The 13,412-nt window shown below is 43.7% G+C and overlaps 1 non-coding gene across 1 annotated transcript; it reads left to right on the top strand.

The window, feature by feature from the left end:
- Window positions 1–213: 213 nt before the first annotated feature.
- Window positions 214–286, top strand: TRNAV-AAC. Its single transcript has one exon. It is a non-coding gene; the product is annotated as a tRNA-Val (tRNA).
- The last annotated feature ends 13,126 nt before the right edge of the window (window positions 287–13,412 follow it).

The following is a 13,412-nucleotide window of genomic DNA, read 5'->3' as shown; positions in this document are numbered from 1 at the left end:
CACAGGCAGCAGATGGTCCATCTGCCCCAGAGAGCTGAGGGAACATGTGCTGGGCCAGCTGCAGGCTCTGCCCTCCCAGAGCAGGGAGACAGACTGAGATGCCAAGGCTACATCTCTGGTTGCTCCTAAGGCAGCCCAATGGATTCCCCTCTCTTGTTGTCCAGCTAGTAGCCGTTTCTCCATGGCAATGACAGAAATACACCTTGTAGCTTTGTTTCCGTAGTGTAGTGGTTATCACATTCGCCTAACACGCGAAAGGTCCCCGGTTCGAAACCGGGCGGAAACACCATGTTTTTTCTCTGAGCCTTTCCCAAATCTTCATTCGCAAAGCCCAGCCATGAAGAGTGATGAAGAGCTTTGATACTGTCGTCAGCCTCAGACTTTTTGGCCAGGCAAAGCACATGAACTGTCCTGCAAAATACAAAATGGGGAAGCTGTGACAAGTACAGTGTGACCAGACCAAGGGGGTGCATATAGGACTTAATAATAAGCAAAGCAGGAGTTTTAAAATGCAAAGAGAAGCAAAAGTGAATTCAGCAAACAACTATCAATTGTGTTTCCTAAGGATGGCTTTAACTATCTCCAAAAGTTAAGATAACATCAGAAAAAGATATGCATGAGCACAAAGATTGGAACTTCTGTTCCCTTTTAGTGTCCTATTGCTGGGTTTAGGACTGACAGTAAATACATTCAGAAACTGCAGCTGATCCAACGTGTAACATCACAGCTGTGACTTGTACAGGCTGGGAAAGCATATTCTGTCCTGTTCTGTTCTGCTCAGTTCACATTTCCTGGCACAGGAATTCCTATCCTGACTCTGTGCCCTACAGCAGCAGCATGGAAGTGGAAGATTCTCTTTATTTATTTGGAATGAAATTTTTCTTGTCTGCTTCATGGAATCAAAAGGCTGGAAAGAACCTCAGCATCTCAGCAATTTACTAGTCCTTTCCCCTGTGAAAGCTCAACCATGGCTATGACACTTTTACTTTTGATAAATATTTATCCAGCCTCTGTTTGAAGACCTCCAGCTGTGGAATCCCTACAGCCTCCCCAGGAAGCCCTCATCCTTGCCATTAGAAGGTTTTACTTCCTATTTAGTCTGAATCTTCCTTGCTGAAGTTTAAGCCATTTCTTTATCCTGGAGAGAAGAAAAGATTATTTTCTTCCTTTTCACAGCAACTTTTATAAGTCTCTCACATTAAGCAGAAGATCAGGGAGACACAGCAAAGGCTGAAGATGTTTCTGCCCATTTTGGCAGTTCTCCTCATTGAAGGTAATTAAGTGTAAAGAGGTTCTTTCTCCCAGTGCAACAGGCATGTTGCTAACATGCAAGTAGGCTTTGTGCCATCTGAACAGATGCATATGTATGTAGGCAAGAAAAGGCCATGTCTGAGCATCAGGCATGAAAAAAGAATTGAAATTTAGACAGAAACAATCAGGCTGTTTCTAGTGTCATAATTTCACCAGAGATGAGCAGAAATTCAAGTGGGTACATCATCTTATCAAACCGTGATATTTCCTTCCCCTCCCCTTCTTCATCATTCACCTCTTTGAAAACAGTGTTCAGTAAGTTATTCCCAGCACCCAGAAACCAGACTGGAGATGCACCCAAACCCTGAGCCATCAGCTGGCAGAAACTTCTCCCAGATTACCAAAGTGCATTTACCTAGGGATATCTAGCCCATTTGCTGCACATTCACAGCCACAGCCAGCCTGTACCCACACTGGTGCAATGCTGAGCTCTCCTACCCACATGAATCAGTGCCCACATCTGAGGCTGCCATCCTCAGGAAGATGGTAGTACTCTCTGACCATAATCGGGTCCCTCCAGCCTTACTTGCTCCAAGAGCTGTACGGAGCTAACAAGAACCAAACATGCAGCAGGTGGTTCCAGCTGAGTTCATCTCATCTTTGCCCAAAATAACCTGGTGGACAGCTGTGAGGAGGAGAATCTCATCTGGCTGAGAATCAGCATAAGGAGGGGAGATAGGATGTGGAGTCAGGCAGAGAGGCTGTCGTGAATTATTGATGGTTCTCAGTGGATGGACAACTTTCCTAAGTTAATAGCCCTGCAGTCAGTGCTTTTTTTGGTACTTTGAGAGCAACAAAGCACATCTGGTCTTGCTTCTCAGGCTGGTAAGTACTGAATTGCTAGGGAGATAGTGTCCTTGGTGCTAAGAGGACTTTTTATCTTATTTTGCAGTATATACCAATATAATCAAGAGGCAACACTGGGGAAAGGTTGGTCTCTGCCAGAGACTGCTGTATTATGAAGCTTTGAGGATGGTCTTCTCTGCAGGGCTTTACCAGCAGGAAATTGTCTGTCTTAGCCTGAGACCTGCAGGTTGTGTCAGACCAGGACTATAGAGGGCAGAGAGCAATTCTAATTAAAATGTTTTTACATGCTGTCACACACACAGGGCTTTTCCTTTTGTCATCCCAGATTTCTGAGGCGGTCCCCCATCTTTGGTGCTTTCCTTGCAAGTCTCTTCACAGAGTAGATCTTTAGCCTGAATCATTCCTGAAAATAATTCTTATTCCTAAACTGTAGGAGGAGATAAAGGAGATTTTGAGTTTTAAAATCCCAAGGGTCACAGCCAAAGTATTAAGGCTTCCCAGAGTTTGGTTTGTGGGTTGGATGGAGCACCCAGAAATTATCTTCTGTGCTGAATAAGCTGTTCCTATCACATAACATTTCTGTGCATTAAGCTGATCTATGTTGACATAAGTGGGATATTGGGGAGTACATACTGGGACTCCTGACACTTTACACAAAGCAGACATGGATAATTGAAAAAGATGTTCCCTTCCACAAAGCACTGCAGGCCCCCTCATCATCCCTCTCTTTCTGTTCCTTCTTTATGGCTAAATTGAAAACGAGTGCACTGTTTGCCTCCTGCTGCTCTTCCCACTGTCTCTCTTTTAAGCCACTGGCAGCAGAGCTCAGTGTTGATGGATAATCAAATGGGAGATGCACATTATGCTTCTGCCATCAAACCATGTCAGAGTGGCTGGGAGCTGGGTGGTCATAGAGGGCAAACCTGTCCTCTGATAAAGCCCAGGTGAAGACCACCGGGAATCACATCTTGCTCCTGAAGGCAGTATCTGGATCCAAGTTTCCCTTCCTTATGGCTTCTAAATGTTTCTATGCTTGCATTTCAATAAAACAGTTCTCATTGCACACATCCAGTTAAGAAAGCAATCCCAAAAATCTCAGGCCAGTGGTCAGGGATGCAGGACAAGAACTAGGACCCCCGTTGGGTGGTCGCTCCAATCCACTGGACCATCGTGTGCACCCACTTATTCCCATCCTCTGCTCAGTGACCAGAGTAACTGTGCTAAAACAGAGGGAGAGAAAAGCAGAAACACACAGCCCAGCACCAAGCTGCTCCCATCAGGTGCAGGGAAAACCAGGGAAGCAGCTGTGTAGATTGCCACTGGGATTTCCAGGGGATTCTGTGAAGCTGGTACCATTTAAGTGCCATAATCTACAACATCAGCCCAGCCTTGGCTCTGCCTGGCCCCTATGATCCACAATCTGGGCTTGAGGGAGCTGCAGCTCTCTTCCAAGACGATTCTGTGCTGCGTGTTTTGACTGGAAGGTATGAATGTCAAAATGTACTGAGGGGTTGAAGTATAAATGCAGGGGAGATAAATGTAGTGAGACATGGTATTATTTAAAAATACCCTGAATGATTTATGCACCTTCTGCAGCCCTCATGCACCCCCTCACTAATGCTTATGCATTTATGGACTTCAGTTTTCAGCGAGGTGTTTCTGCTTTGAGGAGGAGAAAAAAAGATTCCTGACATTGAACTGGGGCTTGTAACCACTATAAACCCAGGTCCGCATGTTCCTGGCCTCCTTCCACACTTTGAGAACTACAGGGTACCCAGCAAAAGGATCAGGCCATAGGTTTACAACAAACAGAAGGAAATATTTTTTTCCCCTGCCATGCATAACTGAGTGACTCTCTGCCATGGGATTATGGAGATGGACAGATAAATAAATTCATGGACAGATTAGACAAATTTATAGAAGACAGGACCAAGTAATGGCCATTAAGTGGGATGATCAAGTGCAATTTCTGCTTAGGAAGTCACCAAATTCTGATTGCTGTAAACTACAGCAAGAAGGAAAAGAGAGCTGGATGCTTAGGGAAGCGCTGGTGTGCACACTCCCCAGCTCATACTCTTCTTTAAGCATCTTGTTTAAGGGAGGAGTTGGGGATGGAGGGATGACTGGTCTGATCCAGAATAGCTATTATCTAAATTCCTCCCCTAGCCTGGTCACCTTCCCCCAGGCAACATCCAGTCCTGACTCTGACAGAGCCCAAACCTGTGGTCTGAACTGCAGTGGAGTCACCTGGCACCAGTATCAGGGTGTGCATCACTACCAGCGAGAGGCTGCTCAGCAGCACTGAGCATTAACTTTGCGAGGAAAATAAATTATAGTATTCATTTTGGGGGGTTATAAAACCAGTTCATTCTGCAGATATAAACATTATAAAATAAAGCATAAAATAAATCATTAAAAATGGGAACACAGCGGGAGAAGAAAGGAAGTAAGGAGAAAGGAAAGGAGAGGTAATGAATCTGGAAGGACAGATAAGCAGCTGAAAGATGGAAGACAAAAATAAAATCAGAAAACAGACCTGCAGTGGAAGGAGGGTGTCACAGACATTAGAGGGGCAAGTTCATTCGGTGACTACAGTCAGTGGATTTAATGTTGCCTGCAGATTTTCAGCTTAAACTTTCAAGGAAATAAACTTCTGAGTGATTACAGTGTCATCTAACCTCCCAGAAACATCACCAAGTGGTTAATGCATATATACACACATAATATGTGATTTTATTATGTATACACACACACACATGCATATACTATTTTAATATATACACACAGAGATGTTATTTTTTAGGACTCCAGAAGGAAAAAAAGGCTCTTTGTGAAAAGCATCAATGTTTGCTGTTGTCAAAGAGGGAAAGCTACATACGTTTCATCTGCTGTTTTTTCCTAGCCCTGCTGGAGGTGTATCGCCAACAAATGTTACCCAACAAAGCTTGGGAATGTGACAACTGACTGAAAGCTTTGCAAAAACAGACTGAACAATTTGTAAATTAATCTGAAATGAGACAAGTATGTCAAAAAGACCCGTCCACAAGCACAACGAATTTTAAAATTCAGTGCTGTCACCAGTGATGGCAGTTTCTTGAGAGGCACAGTGGCAGGGGGAATGTGCTGTAGCCACAGTTCCCTGCACACAGCTCCTGCCTGCACCTGGGCTGGAGCTCGGGGTGGAGAGAGGAAATTCTTGTGCACACACGCTCTGTAAGTGCATAAAAGCCATTACTTTATAGCAGCAAGGCTTTCTCTGACCTTTAGATAGTTCATATCAGAAAATGGCACCTCATTATGCAGTAGCTGCAAGAAGTTGGAGTAAATGGGCTTTTTCCACTGTAAAAAACAGAACAAAAATAAAACTCCCAAAACAAACAAACAAATCCAAACCTGTCCTACAGCCAAGATGTATTTGAGTCCTTTTCTTGATTCAAAACCTTCTCTGTGGAGTAATACAGCTCAGTGAATGCCCCTCCTTCCTAATTCACTCCAAAGTAGAGATGATTAAAATTAACCATTTATCATGGTCCCCTCTGCACAGGGCCAACTGCTCTGAGCTGCGAGGAGGTGTAGTATTGCTTAGCAAGGAAATTCCAACAAGGACATGGCACAGTTTCTTAGGACCAAATCCAATTAAAACATTTCCATTTTCATCTCCTGACCACCCAAAGTAAAGCAGAGTGCATCTAGCTCCAGAGCACTTCAAAGCGCTGTTTAATTGTATGAATATTTTAAACGTAACACAAGAGAGACAGATCCTCTGCTGCTCTCAATTAACGCAGCTTCACAAAGTCAGAGAGATGCACACCAGTGAGGAGACTGGCCCCAAATGGGGTTTAATAAAAAAAAAACCACCAAAACCCACAATAGCGCAGTACTAAAATTCAGCTTTTGCAGAACATTTACATATTTCTAGTGTTGCTCCTCTGAGTGATGCTCTACATAGTGCTAAAATTTACAAAGGTCTGATTTTAGATATCATCCCTGCCTGGCAGGGCTAACCTTGCTGGTACCTGGTGAGGATGCAGCCTCAGCACCCAAGTCTTGCAGAGCTGAGCATCCCTGTCTCCTGCCTTAGATTCCTTGGCTGTATGGGAATGTGAATCCCCACTGACGTGAGATTAACCATTTCTGAAAGTCTTAATTCTCCAGGCTTCAGCAGAAAAGAGAATTTGAACACCACTTGTAATGTGGTACTGAGTACTAGGTGTTGGAAGGCAGCCTCATCTCCAGCATGTCCTGGGGCTCTGTGCAGTGTTTCTGGTACAGCAGCTCTTGGAGTTGTCTCATTTAGGGAAATAGAACAAAATACCCTCTGAAAAGACCCTTCTGCTGCTGAGTCCAGTGTTCAGAGCATCCTGAGTCTGAAAGGGCCAAAGAGATCATGAAATAAGTACTTGTGTTTCCTTTTATGTGGAACAGTGCAGTGTTTCAGGATCTCAACAGGAAAAGCTACACTTTACAGGAAAACATTAGGTAGAGTTTAAGAGATTTATGTTCCCACAAGAGACCTATTTTGGATGGCTAAACCCCCCACAGACAGAGTCCAATTATCTGGGGGTTTTCAAACCTTTTCCGTGGAACCCTGTTAAATTTTTATAGAATCCTTAAAATTCCCACTCTGGTGAATCCTCCGACGTTTTGTCATTAAGGCAATTCCTGGAAGAGTGCTCTGCTTTTAGAGGGAGGAAGAAATAAAGAGTGAGTTGCGTCCCCAAAGAGCCAAGATACACATGGAGCATATTCACAGGGGCTGCAACAAGCAACCTGAAACTGTAAAAGCTGATGGCACCACATCCCTAATTCGCTCTTTAGAGAACTTTGCAAAGTCTTGTGCTTGTACCAGTGATAATGAAAGTGATTAGCACAGCACGATTAAACTCCCTGTAGGACATTTTTTTTTTCCTTTTAAATTAAAGGTTGGAAGTTAGATTTATCCTCTTCTATAATGACTTTTGGATTATACTGTCTGAACTGCATAGTTTTAACTTGGTATAAAAATATTAACCCATGAGAAAAGTCACAGGGGTTAGTGGTGTTATCAAGTCATAGAATCCAATCTAAAAACTTTTCTTCACCACCTTTTTTTTTCTTACAGAGCTTTAAAGGAATACACAAATCTCACTTTTATGTGTTTCTTAACCTCAAGATATTCAAAGCATTATCAAGTACAACTGGTGTCCATAAGGTCCAGCTCCCTCAGCCTCAGAAAAAGGTTGCGAAGTTAATCTAAGAATGGAAGGAAGAGAAGTTCATATTTTAAACAAACAAACAAACAAAGGGAAACCACAAAACCAAAACCCACATGCCATCTCAACCCTTAGTAACAGCTTTCTCAAGGTGAAAATGAAAATCATCACCCTGGGACTGGTCACTTCACCCACCACATGTGAAAGAGCCGGAGCTGGACGGGGGGTCTGAGGTCCCCACACTGCCCCGTGCAAGGGGGCTTTTGCGTCAGGCTTGGCATCTCCCAGTCCTCATCCTGCCAGCCAGGAGGGTGTTCTACCTGAAAGCCTCACAGCTAAAGCTGGGAAAGGGTTTCTAGGAGAAATCCTTCTCCAGCATGAGGCTGGCAGCCCCTGAAGGTCTGCAGAAGCCCCACAGGGCACCATGCTTGCACAGAAAAGGGCTTTCCACCCACACAGCTCTGCTGACTTCTCAAAGAGCTACTTGGCAGCCACAGCTACAGCGTGTGGATGCTATAGGGCTTTAACACATCCATCTTTCTAACAGTTCCACATGTCACTGACAGAGTAGCCTATTTAGTTTCAAGGCCTTTGAAGAATTAGCAAGTGCCAAACCCACGGCGTTAAACAGACTCTCTGAAAGTTAATGGGTGAAAAACTGCATATATTAAGTGCTGGGGAAATTGATTTGATGTCAGGCGAAGGAAATTTTTCCACAGACCCTCTCTTTGGGCAAACAGCTAGAAGGAAAGACCTCGGGCATCTCCCATTTCATATGCAGTGGATCTTTTTAATCCCATTAATAGTTGTGCTCCCCCTGCAGTAGTGTCCCAAGGACTCCTGCTGCCATCAGGTCAAAAGTAAAGCCCCAGGATGAGGCTGCAGCAGAGCAGAGCACAATAGCTGCATCCCACACATACACACTCAGAGAGTTATGTTTCTTCCCATCTCAGACTAATTTTCTATGTATTGTACTTCTAAGATACATAAATTTATTTTTTTTTAGTATCCTGATTACATTCTTTAATGTTAAATTAAATTTCTGCCAAATTTCAGGATCAAGTGGACTTTTAAAAATAAAATAATAAAATAAAATAATTTCCAGTGGCCAAATCCTCTCCCCTATCTTTCATATTAAAATCTGACATATTTACCTGTCCATTGAACTCTAAAATACAAAACTTGGGGGGCAAGGTCCAATATTTACTGCTCAAGAAAGTGAGAAGATTCTTGTTGGATAAATTCTGTCTGAGTTTGAAAACAAGTGATTTACTCCCTAAATATTTGTGTAAAGTTTTGCCAGTGTGAAAATATTCTTGAGACATCACACTTCCCTAATATTGTTTCTGAGAGTTCAGCTTTTCTTTACTGTTATTCATCAAATCTGCCATTTTCTACTCTCTTGACTTCCACTGCACAATGCCTCTCCTAAGAGGCAATTATATATGCTTTTTTAATATTCTTAAATGTTATAATCTGCCTCTGCAAAACAGTTGTCAGATATCTTAAAAAAATCTAAGGGGTTGTTGTTTTGCTTGGAGTGCCTTTGCTTATAATAAATCAGATTAACAAGACTAACTAAGTGCAGTTTAACTCTCCCCACTGTGACTTGAGACTTTCCCGAACTACACACACTGCACTATTCAAGCTGTGCCAGCTATTTTTACCCATTAACTGAAAATGAATTAGGGAAGAAGCTCTCCCTAACATACTTTTTTCCCTCAAATCAGCATGAGGGATGAGCATGGTGTCTGGCAGTTGTCTCAGCACACACCTCTTCCCTTGTTAGACCTGTGAAAGGGGTTGACAGCCCAAGCAGTAGGTGGGGACAGTTTGGGTGCTTGAATTCAGAGTGATTGTTCTCAAAGCTGCCCTCAATAAACACACCAAACTCTTTCCTACCCTATGTTTTGCCCCTGTGTTGGTTGCAGGCTGATGGCATCCTGGCAGGGCAGCTCAGAGCCTTCCTCCCATCGGAGAGGCTCAGCCTGGGCAGTCTCACCCACAGCCCCCCAGCCCTGTGCCATGGAGGGGAACACCAGCAGTCCCAAGACACCTACACCAGAGCACACAACAGTTACTAAAAGGTGAGCCCAGAGGTCTCTCTGTCACCCAAAAAGTGTGCTGGGAGAGGGGAGTTCGAACCTCCGCAATCACGTGGGGACTTGTCCCTTGGTCTTTGCCATCCCAGGCTGAGGTTCAGACACAGCACTAAGTGTAACCAAGAGGAGCACCTCTGCCTCCTTTGGCACCAGCCAGTTCCATTGTTCAGGACCTGGGGCTGGAAGGAGACCCCAAACAGAGCAAGATAAGTACCCTAGATTAGGAGCTTAAGGCACCAGCAAACAAAGAGGCTACAGAAACATCCCTCTCCAGCATTTCCTATTGGATCACCCAGGCAGGTCTGTGGCAGTCTGTGGACCACTCTCAAGGGAATCCCTCCTCATCCATGGATCAGAGGAGCTGCACAGAGCACCAAGGATCCCAGGCTGTCAACAGCAACCTTATTAACCCAGCAATTAAGGCTAAATTTGACCAGCTCTTTGCCAAGAAACCACTTGTACACAGTGCCTGGAGTATTTAACATTCCTTGATCACTGCATAGCTCAATTAATTCGTACCACTCATTTCCTGAGTTTATAAAAAAAAATAAATAAATCAATATACAGCTATCACCTCTCATCTGAGAAAATGAGCAGCAGCATCGCTGAATTTAATGTCCTGAGATGGAAAAGAGCAGAGAAAACAGATCATAGGGAAGGGGCCATAAACACATTACCATCTTACTGGCCTGGAGAGAGGAGTGGAAATTAAATAGTAACAATTAACAGCAAGACTCGCCTCACTTGAGAGGGGCTTAGATTTCATCCTGCCTCTTTCAGAGCACAGAGCTCAGACAGAGGATACAAGAATACCTCTCCAGAGAAGCATTGTCTTTTGTAACACAGAAAAATGTGCATTTATAAGGAACCAGATGTACAAAACTTAGAGCTACTGTTTTCCAAACAAGCCACTCTCATTGAAATTCCTGATGGATTTGTGTTCCCAGGTATTCTCTGTAAAAACATGTCACTGTCAGCAGGGGAGTGACTGGGAGGAGAATGCACAATCTATATCCTAAATCAGAAGGATCTCAGCAAATGAGCTGGCTAAAGAACAGCACAAGAGAAATGGGGCATATGACGAAAACACATAAATCCGTCCTCCAGCAACCTTGATGTCACAATTTCCAGACACCCTCTAAGAGGGCTGGACCTCTGGTTTCCAGTTCTTTTTCACGGGTAATTCAAATTCATGAAGTGGACTGAAAACTTCAGCCAAACTTTTATCACCTCGCCATCTCAAAAATTCATACGGCTTTTGCATTATGAATCCTCACGCTAACTGGTGTGTCCATGGGCAGCTGAGCCATCTCTGGCCTTGGAGCTCAGCTCAGAGATGCTCAGGTGATTTACAAGTCCGTAAGTTACTATGAAGAAAATCTCTGTAAGTCTATTAAGCCCTCTGACCAGTGACACGTGGAACAGTAATTTTAAGACAGGGCAATCCAAATGGCAGACACAGTTATACCAGATCCAGGCTGCCAGCAGATCTCTCCTCGACCTTCCCAAGGTCACAGCCCTGTGACATCTCCTGTGCTCAGGTGGGAGACGCTGCAGACCCCCAGGGCACTGCACTGAGCTGTCTGAGGCCACCCCAGCCCCACATCCCACTCCCAAGGTGGCTGGCACATGTGTTGCTACGTGTGATGCCAGAGTCCCCGTATGGGTCGTAACCCACCACTCACCTCCCTAACTGCCTGGCCCCAAGCACGAAAAATAAGGATGAGAACAGAGCAACAGCAACTTTTTAATGCACTTTTCCAACATAAAATTCACCAGCTCATTTAAAACTTGCACCAGCCACAGAGAAACTTGCACCAGCCACAAAGTCTGTTCCTTCAGGCACAGTAACCCAGTGAAAAGGTTAACTTGGAAAAACTCACTGTACAGAATAAGCTTCCAAAGATTTTCCTATGATCCTTGTCTCTCACCTGGGCTATTTCCTACTAATTGCTTAATAACAGCTCAGCCACCAGTGCTGTAATGGGTGCCATGCTTCCATAAATGCTCTGAGCTGAGCCTGGCCACAGGCTCAGAGCTCACTGAGAACAGGAGTTAGACCAACTGTTTGTTTGACCTGTGTATTTTATTTTTTTTTTAAATATGCAATTGCAAATCTTATCTTTTCTACACATATGGCACTTCTACAGAAAATGCTCTTTCTGCTAAGAGAACCTCCGGGGGCATAGCATTAGGTGCAAGCAAGCAATGCAAATACTGAAAGGCTTTATCACCATACAGAGTACAAACGCAAAAGCCATATTTGACCCAGAGATATCTTTCAAATTATTTAAATTTAGAAAAAAAAAAACAGGTGACTAAAGTCTTCTGTATGTACATCCAAATAGCAAACAGTACAATTTAAATAGCAACTGCTTACGGACAAACTACAGCCAGTGAGACATGATAATCAAAAACTTAATCACAAGTTGGGGCCATTTACTGTATTTTCACATTTTCCCTTTCCCTCGAGTCTTCAGATAACCTGCACACCTAAGTAAGCCAGGCAGAAATCAAAGACAAGGGAGAGCTGAGGCAGGCTTGCTATGGAAAACTGGAGGCAGGAGGCTTTTGGGAGTTAAACATCCTGCTGTGCTACTTGCACAGATGAGAGCAGAGAAACAAGTTTTCAAGGAAAAGTAAGTTTTATACATGAACACAAGGCTACTCATGCAGCCTTTCCCCAGGAGACTAAATTATTGCACTGCCTGGGAAAAAATAGATCAAGCTTAGTGCAAGCTAAGGAAATTCAGAGAGCAGTTTGGAGCAGGAAGTGATTACTGCTGTGATGTGGACTGCTGGAAGCCAGAGGCAGGGACAGGGACAAGGGATGCAATAGCTGGATCATGTCAAAAGTACCATAGATATTTAACACTTTCCTGTGGGCAGCTGTACAAGATGCCACTTCAGCAATTCTCCTGAGAATTTTTTTACTGGGTTTTGGACTGCCATGTGAACTGGCAGTAAGTTTTTCATGGTAAGTTTCTGAGTTCATATAAATGATGATTTGATTGAACCCATAAACTCAGCTGTAACTGCTGAGCTTCATCCAATTATGAGGTAAACCAGTGTAAAATCCAAACAGTGTCTGGGCAGCTGAGTCAAAGGTCAGAATTTATAAAAGTGAGCAAACCTGAGAGAGTTTCCTGCAATTTCAGGTTTCACAATATTTCTGACACTGCAGAGAGAAGTTTTGAGCTACTCTTACAAATTGTCAACTTTTTTAAAAATTATTTTAATATTATTTTAAGTGTCTTAACATCTCTGAGTACTTTAGCATCTTTCTGGTACCTCCCATTACCCATCTAGTTTTGCAGGAGACACTTCTGCATCTCTTTGGAGTCTGGGTCCAGCTGGGTTTATGCAAACACGGCCTCACACCTGGTGAAGTCTGCTAGCTCAATGGTTATCACCAGCACTGCTGCCCTGTGATTCTTGGCTGCTTTTGTTCCAGCTGGAATTCCCTGTGTGTGGTTATTGAGAATGAACCATGCACTGACCATGCCATTTAGACACCCAGGATTTAGCAGAGAAAGATGAGTTATCCATTCATAGGTGAGCAAGGACACCGCAAGCCTTTCTGGGGGGAAATTTTTTCCTTCTGCTCATTACTTTCCCTCTCAATTTATCCCCCACACACCCTCTGCATCTGAAATATAACACTGTGACCTTGCCAAGATTCACTTTGTGAGACTAACCTTGCTTATTGGACCACCTTTCCCAGGCACTGGATTATTATTGCTCTCTTTCCAGGCACTCTCCTTTCATTGCAGCCATCATTATGTGCACAGGAGAAGTCCATAAACCTCAAAAAGAATCATCTTATGCTGAGGCTCCACACAGCGTAGGATGCTGCCTAAGCAAACCTCTCCTCTTCAGTACAGCTATATTTATTTTTCTAAACCACTGAGGAGACTCCGACAAAATGCAAAACCCTCACAAGTGATTTTCTAAGATAAGCGAGTTGTCAGCTTTGCTGTTAACATCAGGTTTGACAATC

Source organism: Lepidothrix coronata, unplaced genomic scaffold, assembly GCF_001604755.1.
Source record: "Lepidothrix coronata isolate B3197 unplaced genomic scaffold, Lepidothrix_coronata-1.0 Scaffold11, whole genome shotgun sequence".
Lineage (NCBI taxonomy): Eukaryota > Metazoa > Chordata > Aves > Passeriformes > Pipridae > Lepidothrix > Lepidothrix coronata.
The sequence above is the reverse complement of the archived record's forward strand: the minus strand, read 5'-3'. Positions and strand labels throughout refer to the sequence as shown.